General features: G+C 40.2%; 1 pseudogene; it reads left to right on the top strand.

The window, feature by feature from the left end:
* The first annotated feature begins 715 nt into the window (after positions 1-715).
* On the top strand, positions 716-17,261 carry LOC110204571 (coiled-coil domain-containing protein 170-like; annotated as a pseudogene).
* The last annotated feature ends 335 nt before the right edge of the window (positions 17,262-17,596 follow it).

The following is a 17,596-nucleotide window of genomic DNA, read 5'->3' as shown; positions in this document are numbered from 1 at the left end:
AGACGACTTGTCATCTTGATAGAAGCTGCTTCCCTGGATGATGGGGGACTTGAGGATTTCCAGCCAGTTTACAAATCTTTTAAGTTCTATGTGTGCAACACCTTTTTCACATACCCATTCCTCTACTGTATAGTTCCACCACCATGACATCAGGGAGGTGAGGCCATATGTCACTGTGATCTTTGAGAATGGACGACAAACAACACTATTTCCACTACATCCTTTCTGATGCAGACTTCAATTATCACCTGCCTAGAGAAGTAGAGTATTTTCTGACAGGTCCTCTGTTCTCAGTTATGTTCCCTTCCAATCTCTCATTCATACATCTGCCAGATATCTTCTTTGGCCCATAGATCTGCTCATTCCACACTTCTCAAAAACCATCAGCATCTTCCTATTGCATACCAAGTGAAGGTGAGACTCCTTTCCTTAGGCTTTCGTCTTTTCCAAGCCTTTAAGGTCCTCAGTTATCTGGCACCACACTCAGTTTTCAGTCTTACCATATGCAACTTCTCTCCATGTACGCTGTATGAAATCCTGGATAGCCCATTTGTGCCAGAAGCAGGCAAAAGCTGGGTATGGAGAGCAAAGGAGGAAATCAAGATAGACATCATTGGGAGATCAGTATTCTTAATGATTCTAACTTCCTCAATACTGCAAAAACTCATCTTTTCACACTAGTATTCTTGCCAGTGATGCTCTATGGCCATAGGCCATGGCAGACAGCAATCTTGGAAAAACCAAAATGGCAGGAATCCCAAAGAACGAAGGAAATATATGTGGTGAATGTAAGTTCTGTCCTCTGTAATGTATTACTAACAAGGGCTTGGCTGCATGATGTACCAGGAGAGACACCATTTCATGTACAGAGCACGGAAAGGAGGTAGGTTAGTCATGTGATGAGAACCAGGCATAACAAACATGGACGACTCAAGTGCTACACTAGTAAGCATGAAATATTAAATTTCAATTCATCATACATTTATTGAGCGCTTACTGGGTGCCAAGTATTGTGTAGGTGCTGGAGATACAAAGGGAAAAATAAGAATCTCCCTGTCCTCAAAGCACTTATGTTCTATTGCAGTATACAATGTGTATCGTTAAGGAATATTAAGGGTTGCCTTAGCTTGTCTTTTTGAGTTGCCATATTTTCCAAAAGCCCTGGACCCAGAGCATGCAGGAGGCCTTGACAGTGTCAAGGATGAAGGCCCAGTCTATAGCTGTAGCTGCCCACTGGGCAGTTGGCAAAAGGACTGGAGTTGAGTATGACGCCTTTAGAACTGACCTTTACTTCAATGGGGTTCCCTGTCTATAACAGATCATAAATGTGGGCAATGTGCATTTTTTATTCACTTTGTTTTCCCATTGTTTATTGGTAAATTGTTATTATAAGCCAAGTAAAAGGCTGTGCCTGTTGCCTAAGAACCAGTCGACTTCAGTAAAAAGACCTTCATCAGTAGAAAATGATACACTTTTTGACCATAGCAACCCATTAAACAGATAAAGGTACAAAATGGCCTTTATCACTTTGTAAGACCCCTTCTATATCTCACTGATGATAGCAGAATGTGATATGAATGTTATCCCATGGAAAATAGAAGCAACAGATTACAAAAGCATGTCATGGCCTTTAAAGAATAGTGTTCTTTGCTGTTGTGGAGTCCTTTCGGTCATGTCTGACTCTCTGAGATCCCAGAGGAATTTTCTTGGGCAAAGTTCCTGGAGTGGTTTGCCATTTCCTTCTCTAGCTCATTTTGCAGATGAGAAAACTAAGGCAAACAGGCTTAAGTGACTTACCCAAGGTCACATAGCTAGGAAGTAGCTGAGGTCAAATTGGAACTCAGACCCTCCTGACTCCAAGCCTGGCACTCTATCTGCTTTACCACTTAGGTGCCCAAAAGAATAATGTAAGGAGTGCTAAAAGCAAGATTGAGCTGGTAAAGGACAAGGAAGTTAGGGACAGAAAAAAACAAAGTCAAAACTTTTTAAAGTTATGCTGGGGAAAGAGGAGGACCAAAGCAGGAATAAGAAAGTCGTGTGGGTTGGAGGAGACAATGATAATAAAGAAAAGGGAGAAGATTTTCTGAGACAGAGGATTGTCTCTGGACTCACAGAGCCTGGTTTTTTATCCAAGAGTGTGTGTGCTGGTAAATGTTTAACAATCAGCTCTTCCCACCCAAAAAATATTCTCCCAGTGTACTTTTAAAGCAATCTCGATGATTAAAACGAGATCCATCATTTCTTAAGTGTGGACAATCAACAACACAATCAAGCCCTGATTTAGAGCATTCACTGATTTCCAAATTGTAAATGCCCACACTGAAAATTTAGCAGTGGGATCTTACAAGCTCCAGCACATTCCTGATTCCTATCCCACCTCTGCCACTTACTAATTAGAGGAGCTTGGGCAAGTCACTTACCATTTCTGGGACTTGTTTGTAAAAAAAAAAAAGGAGGGCTTGGCCTTTAAGGACCCTTCTACTTCTATGACCCTGCTGGATTTTTATTTTGCTTCTTGGAGGATAACCCTTTGCTGGAAGAGACCAAGAGTGTCTATTAAGGAGTGAAACCAGAGATGATAAATAGGAGGAGTACATACAGTTGTCTTTGAGGAGTTCACGGCACTAAGTCCAGACATGCTACATCCCAGGGTTCTGAAAAATGTGACTAATGTGACTGTTCAGCCATTGTCAGGAATGGGATTGTAGCCTGGGTGGATGGATCAATGATAATGAAGAAGAAAAGGATGGGAGAAGTTTCTTTGGCACTCAGGAAAGAACACTGGCTCTGGAGGTAGAGGACCTGGGTTCAAATTCACTCACATGCCCTTATTATTCCCCATGTGATCTTTGGCAAGTCACTCCACCACCTTTGGCCTTAAAGTTAGGGAGTAGGGGTCAAATGATCCCTGATATTTCCTCTACCAGTTGATCTATGATCTTTTGAATGATCATAGAGAATGAGAAAGAAACTCCAGCACTAGAGAACAAAGCAGATTACAAGGAATTTTAATCAACCAAACAAAGAAAAAAAGCATTTTCTTGTCTACCATTTGCTAGGTGTTGGGGATAAGACAAAAAACAAAACAAAAGACAAGAAACAAACAAACAAAACAAACAGTACCTGCCCTCAAGCAGTTTATATTCTGTTAGAGGAAATGGTATGTACATTGATTAGGTGAATACAAGGTAATTTTGAGGTGGGAGAAAAATTAATCCCCCAGGAATCAGGAAAAGACTCATGTAGGAGGAGAAAATGGAGCTCAGTTTTGAAGGAAGCTAGACTTTCTAGGATCACCAGATGAAGATCATTCAATGCAACAAGAACAGTCTTAGCAGAGGTACAGAGATGGTAGAGGAAATGTGGGATGTGAGCATCAGCAGGCAGGCCAGACTGGCTGGAACATAGAGTGCTTGAAGGGGATGTGTAGTGAGCCTGGAAAGGTAGGCTGGAGCCAGATTGTAAAGATTCCTGTAAATGCCAGACACAGAAGTTTGTACTTTAACTTAGAAGCAAGAGAAGCAATGAGGGTGGGGAGGCAGGAAGAAAAGGAGCATTTATTAAGCACCACCTATGTCCCAGGTACTAAAGAGTTTATCTCCTTTGCTTCTCACATGAAACTTGGGAGGTAGGTGCTATCATTATCCCCACATTTTAGTTGAGAAAACTAAGGCAGATGGAAGTTAATTGACTTGCCCAACATCACACAGCTAGTAAGTGGGGTTTCCTGCTTCCATGCCCAGCCTTCTGTCCACTGGTTCTAGACAAGGGGCTGGGAGAGTTCACTTGGAGTGTGGCTGTTGGCAGGCAGGAATCGTACTGAATTCCAAAAGTTAACTCTCCCTTTCATTAGTTAGTTGCTGTGCTTTTCAATACCCATGCATGTAATATTGGTGTTATGTTGTCATTTGTGAAGCCATGAAAGAGGAAATGATTTTCCTCCCTATTTCTCTTAATGGTTTCAACTTTGAATTGTTTCCCCTTCCCTCAAGGTCATTTGTTTTATCATATCATAGAGTATTATATTTACTCAATATCATAGAATATTATACAGCAATGTAGCTTGTCTGCCCTCCCCATGACCCCAGACTCACTGTCCCAACTCCCGCACACGTTGGTTGGACAGAGGTTCCCAGAGGGAGGCCGACTTCTTCTCTGCTAGGGTCCTAGGGGTGACCTTGAGGAACTGGGGTGGTTTTGTAGTACTATTGCCTCATTCGATGTGCTCCCCCCAGCAATTATCAATGAGCCAGCCAGAGTTAATTGGATTGTAGAAAAAGGTACCTAAGGATGCGGTATACAGCGAGACTAGTTTTCATAAAACCACCCTTCCACGAAAGTCTGGACACAATTTCACACAAGTCCATACAAAAGCCAGGGTTCAGTGGGCTCCAACTCAGATAGTACAAGTGACCAAGGGCTGACACACAGTGCCTGGTGTCTTTTCTCCTTTGTGCATCCTCACGAAGCTCCCCTTTGGGGGGTTTTGGTCTCTGCTGGGCTCTCAGGGTCAGTGCCCTTGTGGGGTCTACTTTGTCTTGACTCCTGGTGCAGATGCAGCCATCAGCCTCTATTACTCTGGGGATACGGCTACCAACAGCCAGTAAGAAGTTAAGCCAACTCCTGCAAACTTTTGAAGCTCACAAGGGTATTCTCTGGTCAAGGGGAGGGAGAGAAGACATAGACTCTCTCCTCTTTTCCCCATCTCACCTTCCCCCTCTGCCCCCAAGGGATTCCCTCCCAGGGTTCAGCTGGATCCTTTTGACCACCAGGCTGGCCTGATACTGGAATCTGCATTATCTGGTTATGTTATCCCAACCCCAGAGAGGTGACTGGTTCTCTTCAGCAACTGTGAGATATTTCCTGTCTGCTACTGATGTCAATGAGTTTGTATCCACTTTACCCCTTTTCAAGAGCTTTGTCTAGACATTATTCTCACTGACTCTACATCTTTGCTTCTGTATCTCCATCAAGTAGGCATTCTTCCCTGCTGAAGCTATCAGGGCACCTTTTCAGATACATTACTTGGGGTTGAGGCCTGTTGGACACCCCTCTTACAACAAGGTAAAAGAAAATGGAGTCTTGCAGCACAGCTCTTGGTTCATATTTTATTTGTTTAAATGTTGAATGTTTCAGGATGGGCACATATGTTTAATACTCACGGATATGACCAGTTGTGACAAAGTTGGACTTTATGTTGATTTCCTTAGGGATAGGCAAGTTGTTTTTTTCCTGCTCAGATTGTAGCTTAAAGCTCTTATTTAACTTTCTGAATGCATATCCTCCAACTATGTCCCAATCTTCTACAAAGCTGTGTGGTGGTACCCGAGCCCTAAAAATAACACTGGGACTAAGTGTTTTTCAGAGAAAGCCACATGAGCAAATTAATTTACGGAAGTATACCAAATGTTTTCACTTTCTATGGATTGTAAATTTCTAGAGGACATATATAATTCATGTTTCTCTATAAATGTTCTTCAGTAGGTTAAAGGAATATTGCATAGTAGATAGAACACTGGTCTTAAGTCAAGGAGACCTGGGTTTGAATCCTGCCATTGAGCCAGACTAGCTGTGTGACCATGAGCATGTCAGCTAAACATCTCTGAGCCTCAGTTTCCTCATCTGTAAAAGAGGGATAATCATATCTGTAATTATTATCCAGCTGGTTTGTTCTGAGGCTCATAGAAGATACGGTGTGTAAAGTGCTTTGCAAACTTTAAGTACTCTCCAAATGTCATTTTGTACATTGATGGAACATTAATGTAAGATCTGTTTTGTATGTATCATGAGCACATAGTTGTTTTGACGTCCCACTAATTGCCTATTAGCCTTTTTTTTTTTTTTGCTGAGGCAACCGCAGTTAAATGACTTGCTCAGAGTCACACAACTAGTGAGTGTTATGTGTCTGAGGCTGGATTTGAACTCAGGTCCTCCTTACTCCAGAGCCAGTTCTCTATCCACTGTGCCATTTCACTACCCTTCTATTAGGCTTTTTAAGATGGAATAAGGCACCCTCCTTCTTTCTCTGAATGCAGTCTAGAGTATCAATCTGTGGCTCAAAGCACCTAGTCCTTAGGTCATCTTTCCTGTTAGGCATTACAGTGATTATAATTGATGCAATTTTGTCTACTAACAAAATTTACAGACCTTTTTCTAGTTATAAAGCAAATGTTCTCTTACAATGTCAAGTAAAAAAGCAAATTTGTCTTTCTTTCTCCACTCTTACTAGTTCTCAAGATCACACTCAGCCTAATAAAGGAATTGGAATGGAAAATTAGATCAAGGCTTCATAGTTAAGGGCCAACTAAATGTAGGGATAGCTCAATTTTCCTTCATTTAGAGGATTTCATTCACTTGCTGAGACACAAGGAAGCAGAGATTTCAAAATTTCCCCCAAAGAAAAGTTCTAATAACATATGTCTCTTTTTCAACGTGGGTTGAGAAAAGTGATCAACTCTCAAGATTAATCCTTCCTTTCACTCTTTCTCTCTCATTCTTTATCTTCCTTCCTTTCCTTCCGTCCATCCTTTCTTTCCTTCCCTTCCCTCCCTCCTCCTTCTTCCTCCCTCCCTCCCTCCTTCTTCCCTTCCTTCCTTCCTTCCTTCCTTCCTTCCTTCCTTCCTTCCTTCCTTCCTTCCTTCTTCTTCTTCTTTCTTCTTTCTTTCTTTCTTTCTTTCTTTCTTTCTTTCTTTCTTTCTTTCTCCTTTTCTAAAACTTAAGAGGGAATGGTTAGGTGGCATGGTGGATGGAGGGCTGAAATCTATCCTCAGACATTTAGGAGCTGTGTGACCTTGGGCAAGTCACTTGACTTGTTTGCCTCAGTTTCTCCTCTGTAAAGTGAGCTGAAGAAGGAAATGGCAAACTACTCCATTATCTTTGCCAAGAAAACTCCAATCACAAAGACTTGGACACCACTAAACAACCTCTCAGAATTGTCAGGAGGGTCAAATGAGACAATAATTGAAAAGTGCATAGCATAGTGCCTGTCACAAAGTAAGTGTTGTCTCTTATCAAATGTTGTCTCTTATGATCAGGGCAAAAAAATGTGTCCTTTTCTTTCCTTTTTCTTACAGAAGGAAATGCCCTTAAAAATTGGAGCTATTCCATTTTGCATGCCATATCATAGGTGATCACAGCCAAAAAGGTCAACGTTATTGTAGGATACAGTAGGAGGGGTATAGAGTCCAGAAGGACAGAGTTAATGGTCAGTCCAAATCTGGAGTAGCGTGTTCTAGATGCCATATTTTAGGAACACCATACACGACACTGATGTACATGCAGAAGATGCAAACAGGATCATGCCATAGAAGGAGAAGGGATGACTTGGAGGGAGGTGGGTGGAGGAAATGATAATTATCTCCAAGTAGTTAAGAGTCACCGATTTCTTGGTCAGGTATTGATTGGACTAGATGGGCTTATGAGTTTCCTAACTGACATTCTGTGATTCTGTTAATTAAAGATGTAATTTTGAGACCAATTTAGTCCACACTTCGTAGGAGTATTAGTAGTAGTGTTAACATCAATGACTTCACTCGATATTGAGTCTCATTGGTTGGCATGATGTTACTTGAAAATATAGTTAACTTTTTTTTCAGCAGGGGGTTCATTAAAGTTATAAACTTCATAAAAATGACTGAATAAATATGTACCCTCTAGTCATGAATTTCTAAAAGTTTCAATTAAAGGCTGTTAAAGTTTTCTGGTATGAAGGCTAACACCATATTTATATTTTCTCTTCCTATGTAGATAAGAAAACTTCAGAACGTACTCCTAAGACAAGAATCTTCACTGGAGTGATGAAATCCAAGCTGGATAGTTATGAAGAACTTAGTGCCAGACAAAGCTCTCAGATGAGGTCTTTGAAAAGCCAGGTCAAAGATTTAGAAGAAATCAGTGCTTCTGCCAAAAGGATAAGCACTTTAAAAGATATCAGCATTGGGATGCTAGGAAAAGAAAAGTGGACCTTAAGGGAAAGAATTTCAGAATAGGAAAGCCTAGAAGGGTAGGGTGTTTTCTCATTTGTATCTACATTTGGAGATGTGGTGAAAAATTCACTTGGCAGGATGGAGGATACCTGGCTACCTGCCACTGACTTGCTTGATGAACTTATGCAAGTTATTTCATCTCTCTGAGACTCAGTTTCCTAATCTGTAAAAGGAGAAGGTTGAACTCCTAAGATCTCCTATAAAAATCCTTGATTCTACAAAAGGTTGCATCATGAGCTTGTTACTGTCCTAAGATCTTCATACTGATTACCAATTATAGACTTTCATCAGGTCATAATGCACATGCCTTTGGATTGAGCATTATGTAATATATTGAGTCTCCTTTTTGTTTTGGAGTATAGAGATAATGGTCTACTGTGAGGAAAAAGGAGAACCATTATTATTTTCTAGGGGTGTGTGTGTATGTGTGTGTACAGCAGGGTTTGGTGGAGGTTATAGCCCAAGTTATTTACAACAAAGATACTTCAGGAAGTCCCAGGTATTACTATCATTGTAAAGCTCAGGAAGAGGAGGCTTAGAAAGGATTGTGCCCAAGAAAGATACTTGAATTGTGTCAGTATCTTGTTTCTAATTCTGCGTTGCTTATACTATGACACACCATCCAACTGACTAATTTGTCTTCTGAGATGTGTATTTCCCAAACTGTTTTAGAAGAGAAAATACTTAGGAGCCTAAAATGGAGTTGGGAGCCAAACTTTTATTAGGACTAAGAGATCAATATCAACTTAAGGGCCTGTAAGAGGGAAAAAAGGAGGATTCTCTCTGGTTGCCCAGACACCGGGCAAAGTTGAAAAGAAGGACGATTCAAGGCAACAATCCTTAGAATGACCCTAAAGTGGCTGATCCTCTTCTAAAGGTAAACCAGATTTTCTAGCAGCTTGACCTTTGCCTGGGTGTCATGTCTGGATCTGTGCAGCCCCTTCATTTGGCACGAAGGAGGCTTCAATAAAAATTTTAAATTAAAAAAAAAGTGTTGAACGAGTGACTATTCACCTTTTTTCACCAGGAGTTAAAGAGTGCACTCGATGTCAGTGTGTCAATGAATGGGATGATCAACATGATTCATTCTCAAGGAAAAGGAAATGTCCACAAGGGAGCAAATGCCAGTCACCCTTCACTGGGAAGGTAAAACCACCCAGAGCTTTATCCATCACCTAACTACGCTTCTGAGTAACACCCTCATCACGGTCCCAGCTACAGAAGAAGCTGTGAGATAAAGGGTACAAGACATCAGTGCTGATCAACACTCTTGGATGTTTGTGAGTATGTTGGCAGAAAAGTTGCCACTTTAAAATTTTCTGTTAAGTTGGTCCCTAAATTGGGAAATGCTTGTGGCTCCTTTTAAATTTTGAGTCCATTTCTGTTGTTGAGCTTTTGCCACACTAAGGCAAGAGAAGAAGTAAGACAATCTATAAAGCCAATTTTACCGTTTCTTATATCACAACATTTCCAGTCGTTAAAAACACAATAATGCTTCTTATGTCAATTCTGAGGGAGATGTCCCAAAGTCACTTGGAAGCATATCTAGTGAACATGTGATGGTCGTCAAACTTTTTTTCCTGTAGAGGATGGTTATCTATTGTATAGAAAACAAAAAGGTATCAATAAGATGCTTAAAAAAAAGTTCAATCACTTGTTCAATTTCATCAGAAGAGTTGAACCAATAGACTCATGCAGATAATTCATAACCCTGAAATCTTCCTCGCAAAAACTGTCTCTTCCTCTCTTTCTCCACTTCCAATTCACACAAATGTTGTTGTTTCTTTTGGATTGAATGTTTTTTGCAGAGTCATTCCATAGAAATCTTGGTTTTGGGAAGTATTCAAGCTCTTTTCATTGTGGAGGATTTTCTGGTGTCCTGAAAATTTCCATGCATGTTTCCATTATTATGTTTAAACTGAAGTGTTTTGTCTCCATCCATCAGTCTCTCTTTTCTCCTATTCATTCCAACCAATGATCTACACAACAGATTGACCTAAGGGAAAATCGTATCAGCATAACAAAATCCATACTTTGACCATAACGATTGGAATTGCATGTTTGGCTTTGAAAGGAAAGAGCAAATAGGAGATATAGGGATAAATCTCACTTTTGTAATTTCCCTGCAGGTGTTGTGCCAGAACAGATGGGAGACAAAGACCCAGTGAGAATTTAAAGTGGAGATTTATTGAAGCTCGTGGCTGCAAGGGGTATGTACGCCAAATCAAGCAGCCCTGATCAGGGGTCGAGCTAGGGTTTATATGGAAAAGAGCATGGGAAAGAAATGCCAGGAACACTGATGAGGTAATCCAAAGGTGCAGCTGTCTTTGGGGGCTATGATGGGAAAGTACAGGAGTATACCAGACAGGGAGGGAGATGACAGAGGTATGGATCTTTGGAGTCTGGCAGGAGGAAGAGTCCTTGGGCTGGCCAAGGACAAAACTCCTTGGGCTGGCCAAGGCACTCCTCTCCCTCTGTCTTGATGACAGAATGCTCTGCAACAAGGAAAAGCTTTCTCACAAGACAGGAACTAAGGAATTGGAAGGCTTCCAGAGACATGATCTGAGGGCTGGGGAGTGGTTGTCAGAGACAGTGTTTCTGAGACTGGAGAGAAATTGGGGACACGTACAAGCACAAGCACCCAAGCACCCCATTATTACAGGTCAGAGATCACACGAATCAGACCAGGTGTCCTGGTCGCTGGTATACACATAATTATCTAAAGCAATTATATTGCAAGCTTTCTTATCCATTTGCATTGGAGGTACAGGCTGTGCTGAACTATGCAAGAGTACATTTCACTATTGTTTACATTTAAGAGGAGAGAGGTCTGGGGTGAGGTGAAGCACTAATTTCTGCTTTCCATGACTTAAAGGGCCCTACTACCTAAAATGGTAAAATAATGTGCTGCATTACACAAGAAAGTGAAGTCCTGCAGTGAGAGATCCAATTGCTAACTCTGCAGGTGGAGCAGCTGCACCACCTTTATCAAGAGACTGTGTTTGAGTCATCCCAAACTCAAGAAAAGATTGTGGAACAAAAGAAATCCTTAAAATTCTCAGAAGGCAAATGTGCCACTGACGCCTTCTTTCAAGAGAGATGGGATTTGGAGAAGAAGAAAGGAAGGTCCATGGAAGTACATGGCAACAAAAATTATTATTTTCAAAATTATATTAATGGCTTCAATCTTACCCATTGTGCAAAAAAAAAAAATACAAACAAACCCATCATTATTAGCATCCTTAAAGAGTTTTTTTTGGGGGAGGATGTTTTTAGAGGGATGAGAAAATATTTATTCCCATACTTCTGATTTTGTGCAGAAGTAAGTAGAAAATCCATGCTCCCCTTTCTTCATTATAAATGTACTTGACTTTTGGAGTGAGGACATTTGTCATGCAACTTTAAAAGAAGATGATATAAGAATGATTATTTAATGGTGGAATTTGATATGTACTAACAACCAGAAGAGAAAAGTATTTTTGAACAGAGAGTACTACTATTAAATTGATGGGTTGGCCAATGAGAGCTCATCACTAGGAGGATGAACAGTACACCTTGGCTGATGCATTTTCCTTCATGGGTGTTTGTTGAGCCTGTTTCTGGGCATGCTCTGAAGTGCATAATAGGGGCTTCTATTACTATCTACTCAGAAGCAGGATACTCCAGCTCATATGACAGGAATTGCATGAGGCCAAGCACATTTCACATGCTCCTTAAAGGCTGGACTCTCACTAGTCACATTACACTGGCACTGTTCTCCATGAGCTCAAAATCTAAGGGGGACACAGGATGCAAATGATTTAAGGTAGAGCCACTTTCCACTAAGGTACAAATAGTTCCAGGTCATCTACTTTACAGTGTTGTTGTTCATGCCATTCATTACAGGCAGTATGGTGTAATGCAGGACTTAGGGGGAGATCTAAATGTGGTTCCTATGTCCCTCCGTTGGTTGTTGGGTGAATAAACAGCTTCAGCTCTTAGAGTTTATTTATTCATCTATGCAATGGGGATGATAAGACCTAACTGACTAACTAACTAACAGATTATAGTGAGGCTCAAATCAGTCAATGGATCTGAAAATGCTTTGTGAACCTCTGAGTGTCCTGCAAATAGAAGGCATTATTATACCTGAGAAAATTCCGTTCCAACACAAAAAAGTGATTGCCCTATGGGGAATGCGCTAGCAATTAATTTTATGAATTTATTTTTTTTAAATGAGCTAGGTGTACATCTAAATAACATGGTGGAAATTAATGAAAATTAATCTGCAATAATGTTTTGGAAATTACATGGTCTGGTTTGAAAAAGTTGAGTTTTACTACATTAGTAGTTTTTTAAATTTGAACTCTTATCTGAAGAGCTACTAAAATTTTAATTCCATTGGGAATGAAAGCTGGCTTGTGCTACACTTTAGGAGTGTCAATGCATATTCTTTTCCTCTTCCTCTCCCTTTCCCTCCCCAAACCAATTGGTCTCAGCATCAACAAAGTCTTCATCAAAAATAACTATTTCGGTGTCCATTCTAGTATGGGTACATGAATAAAGGTTGGGACTATTTTTTTTTGTCTCCTAAGGTATTACATGTACAGCTCTTAGCCAACCTTAAAACACGATACAAATGTCAGGTCTCTAACTCAACTTGATGAGTGCACAGAGTGGTAAGGTTTGGGGCTGATGATCTTTTCATGGAAGGTGTGACTATGCCCACTGACAACACTACTGCCATCTAGTGGTTTGCATTCTCCTCGCATCCACTTGAGAGTATTGGGTGCCCACCAATCAGGAGCCAGGGTTCCAAGGGTCAGTGGCATCTCATTGTGCTGGCCTTTCAAGGAAGGCTTCAATATTCATTTTCAACCTCTTCCTTTTTCACTCCTTTCCAAGTATGGCCGGGCCCAATAGAGAGAACCTGAATCCCATTTGGTGGGCAGGGAGGGGTGGGGAGTGAGGAAGGATATTACTCTCTGAGGAATCCATTAATGTCTCTCTTGAGGCAAAGGCACATGAGTTCCTTGGTCTCTCCACCATATGGCTTGAGAAGAAAGCCCCAGACCCCAAAGCAAAAAGGAAGAAGTAGGAATTCTCTGGGCAGCATGGTCCAACTACTCAGATTTTTATCAAAAGAGGCTGAGAAGGTGATTTCCTGGCTTTGGGGTTGTCTTGATACCAGAAGAGGGTCATGCACATGGCAGCAGTGAAATCTACACCACAATATGAATGAACAAAAGACCACAACTTGGAGCCTTAATATGACAATGTGTTACTTGGCCAATGTTTAGTCTGTCTGTCTAGAATCTCCTTCCAAGAGAGTGAAGCCCTCAGCTAGTCCCAAAACGATGCAGGCCAGTGTGGATCTCTGAGGGTGAGAGAAGAATATTAGTATATTTCCTCTCTGCTAGTTCCAAGTTAATTTCTCCCACAAGGAGTCCAAACCACAGGGTTTTTTCAAGGATATTACAACCCTGGGGAAAAGGTAGAAATCAACAGAGAAGAAGGAAATGGTAAATCTGGTTTATGGATTACTGTGAGTCCTTTCTGTGTTTTCTGAGAGGTAGAACAAAGGTCACCCTACTCAAATTATACATTTCTTGAGTGCCTTTACCCACATCTGTGGAGACCTAGATGTTTGTTATATTCAAATATCATGCTGTGATTTCCTTGGAGGCAACATGGGAGGAGAAGAAACCTGAGCTAAAGAGAAAGTGATTTTTCATGTTCCCTGCATTTAATCTGGTCTATTTAATCCCATACAGAGCCTGGAGCTCAGACTCAGATGAGTCTGGGCCTAGTTTGATTCCTTGATTTTGTCTCTGTCATAGTGACCACTTTTTTTCACAAATTGAAGTAATAAAAGCATTGCTTCTGCTGTCAAATAAAGTAGGCGGAAATAACATCTCACCCTATCCCAACTAAGCTAAAAGTTGATTTCACTCTAAAGATACCAATCCTTAGGTGCCTTTCGCAAATGAAACTAAAAACGTTAACAACAATAATTTATGACTTAGAGGGAAATATGACTTTTCTCTTAAGAAGCACTTCATCTCTATTGTCCAAACTAATCTGCACAATAACCCTGTGAGGTAAGGAGTACAAAGATTATGATTCCTGATTTAGAGATGATGAACTGAGGCCTAGGCAGGTGGGACAAATCTCAGCCTCAAAACTCAGGGCATTAATTCCTTGTCTACTACTCTACTCAGTTTGCTGCTGAAGTGGATGCAGATTGTATTTGTTAATGCATTTAACTTGGACTCAAAAGAATGACTGACTAATCAAATATTGCTCTAGTACATGTAACCCCAGAAACAGAAAGTACTTTAAAACACACAAAGGACTAACTCCTTTGTTTTGATGTAGGGAGAAACTCATTGGGAACAAAACAAAATGAAGACATTGCTGACAGAAGATTTGCATGCGAAATTCGTGCAACTAGAGAAGGAGAAAAGTCAATAGACTCTGTTGAGTATTGAGCACAGCTTGAAGAACCCCCTACAATGGTAAGCTTGGAAGAAAAGGTGGAGAAACTTAAGAAACAGCTCAGTGAAATGAGATGGTCAAATCAAATCATGAAAAACTCACCTGAGGAGAGTCATCTACCTCAAAGTAAGTTGAGATAAGTGAAGTACTTTCAGAAACTCAACCAGGGTCTTTGTCACTGCTTTCTGGTCTCCCTATTTCAGTTAAACAAACAGGTCCCCTTTGTGCTCTTCACTTAAGGGAAACTTTCCAAACTATGAATCTTCTGGATTGCCTCCTGACCTTCTCCATGTCCTTCACTGAGTGTCCCAGTTGTAAGATCCTCTAAATCAACTCTATTTCAGCAGGTATACCTATTCAATTGAAAGACAGTCGACACAATCCATAGAAGACTAGACTTGGAGTCAGCAGACCTGTGTTTGACCATGGGAAAGGCTCCAAGCCTCAGTTTCCTCACCTGTAAAATGGGGCCCCCAAACCTGTACTACTTATCTGACACTTTTTGTTGTGAGGCTTAAAGTGGGGAATAAACATGCTATATGAATGGTGGCGGTTATTCTACACTCATGGATCAGCCAGTGAAATTTGCAGTTTATTGGCAACAGTCTAGCCAGACTTTGCTTCTTGTTTCTCTGTGTGTGGGTAGCACAGACTATGAGCTCCTTGAGGCTGGGACCTCATTTTGTACTTTTTCTTGAATTTCTGGTCTGACTCACAGTGCCCTGTATACTTGGCTTCAGTGTGAGAAGACTTAGTTTTTGTTGTTGTTGTTTGTTAAGAATGATGACATGTGTGATTGTATATCTATGCTCCTCGATTGTGAGATACTAGGTGGACCAGAGGATAGAGCCCTGGCCCTGGAGTCAGGGAGACTTGAGTTCAAATCTAGCCTTTCAGAGTTATTGGCTGTGTGATCCCAGGCATTAACCTGCGATCCACCTCCATTTCCTCAACTGTGAAATGGAGATAATGTTCAAAACTCCCTCCCAGGGTTGTTGTAAGGATCAAAGGAGATGATCTTTGTAAAGTGCCTTGCTCACTGCCTTGCTCTTAGTCACAGTTGATAAATACTCTCCCCCTTTTATATTTGCCTGGAATCTTAGAGGGAAGATAAGTGAACTGGCCTATCATATAGAGGAGAGACAGAACTGTAATCATTCTCTCCTCACCCTCACGGACAAAACCATTGAGAAGATCCGGGAATCTTTAAAAATGGTTGAAAGAGTTAAAGAGAAGACAGCTCCAAAAGTGATCAATTTGAGAAGAACATCAGACTACACCAAGCAAGAACCCAGAGAGGGCATAGAATGGCCTGTCATACCCTGGAAGCTGTCACTAATGATCTATATATAGTAAACAGAGCACTTGAAGAAGCAGAAAAATGAGAAAAACAGGTATTTTCCCCCCTCCCCCACTTTCTAACAAGGGGCATTTTAAAAAAGGAATGTCTAAAAGATTGGTCTCAAATTATCACTGTTTTCATTAAAAGTTTATTTCTCCTATTTGTTGCTTAGGGAGTTATAATCTTATTCAATTACTGTGTAAATCCCTTCGGATTTTTTGGTCCAGGATTCATTATATCTCATTTGACCAATTTTCCTAGAAAATTGTTCCTTTCTAGTAGGAAAGGTCTCCATGAAATAATATCGTGTCTCCAAATATGTCCAAACATGAGTGTAGTTTTCAGATACTGAAGCTGATTCTCAGCCATACCATGATCCAATGCAATTCCAAAGGACTCATGATGAAAAATGTTATCCACCTCCAGAGAAGGAAGTGATGGAGTCTGAATGCAGATTAAAACATATTAGTTTTCATTTCTTTTTTTTCGTATTTTTTCCTTTGGTTCAGTGTCTTCTTTTCAAACAGGACCTATATTGTGATGTGTTTTGCATGATTGAACATGTATAGCCGATATCAAAATGCTTTCTGCCTCCAGGAGGGGGAAGGTGAGGGAAGAGGGGAGGGAGATAATTTGGGATTCTAAATTAAAATCAAATAAATGTTAAAAATTGTCTTTGTATGTAATTAGGGGAAAACAAACTATTTTTTAAAATATTGAAGCTTTTGTTATTATTACTTTGATTATTAAAGCTTAAAACTGCTCGAAGACTTTTGGGACAGACTGTTTCCTCTAACAAAAACTCTACTATTGAGCGGAACAGGCAGATAGCTGATAAATTTTGAATTAGATATTAAGAAATTATATTTGAAAATACAAGATCAGTTTATGGAAGGCTCATGCTAAAAAAGGACACTTTTCTAGGAAAATTGTGTAGAAACCTGGTTTGATGCTCTATGTTGCCATTGTTCATAAAAAAGTAGCTTTCTTATAAAGTTGTCTTAGACAAGTGAATATCAAAAATCCTGAGCCACTGACGCTACTTTTTCTTTTCTTTTAGTGTGTGACTGTTTCCACCCTTATAGCTCGTGGATTTTAGAGAGTCTATAAAGAAGATGAGAGGCTTTAACATTGAAATTTCAGGCAAAGAAATCACTAATCAACTCAAGCCCATCATACAAACTTATGAAATTTCTTCATTGACATCTAACAGCAGATTGAAGGCTACTGGTAATCGTAATACTGGCCAAGAGAACAAATGGCACAAAGACATTTGGTGCTTTTTTTTTTCTTCACTGTCACCAACCAGACCTAATTTGTTTTTTGTAATTTTTTTGTTTATTGTTTGTATATACGGCCGGTAGAAAATAGCTAGAGAATGAATACAATATTTTTGGCATTTTCATTTAAGTATTCTTTGATGTTTGTCACTTGATTTTTTTCTTTTCTTTCTTATTTCACTCTTTCACCTTGTTCCTCTCTGCTTTTGCTGTAACTTGTTCTTGACTTGTCATTTGTAACTTATTTGAGATAGTCTAAACCTGAGATTTCATCACCTTGGGAACTCCACTGATACATGTCAGCAATTTTGTATTTGATAGCATTGGCTTATATTTATATTAAAACTGTAAATTATTGTCCTACTTACGTAGGATGCTGACAAAGTTGGACGGCAAACCCAGAGTAGTACAGCTAGTATGTGTAAGAGTACGATTTGAACCTAGGTCTTCCTATCTCCAGGGCAAACTCTTATTGCACTAAAAGCAAGACATTTGTTCTTCAATATGTCATT

Source organism: Phascolarctos cinereus, unplaced genomic scaffold (genome assembly GCF_003287225.1).
Source record: "Phascolarctos cinereus isolate Bilbo 61053 unplaced genomic scaffold, phaCin_HiC Scaffold_622;HRSCAF=1254, whole genome shotgun sequence".
NCBI classification, from domain to species: Eukaryota; Metazoa; Chordata; class Mammalia; order Diprotodontia; family Phascolarctidae; genus Phascolarctos; species Phascolarctos cinereus.
Note: the sequence above shows the minus strand (reverse complement) of the source record. Positions and strands in the feature narration are given on the sequence as shown.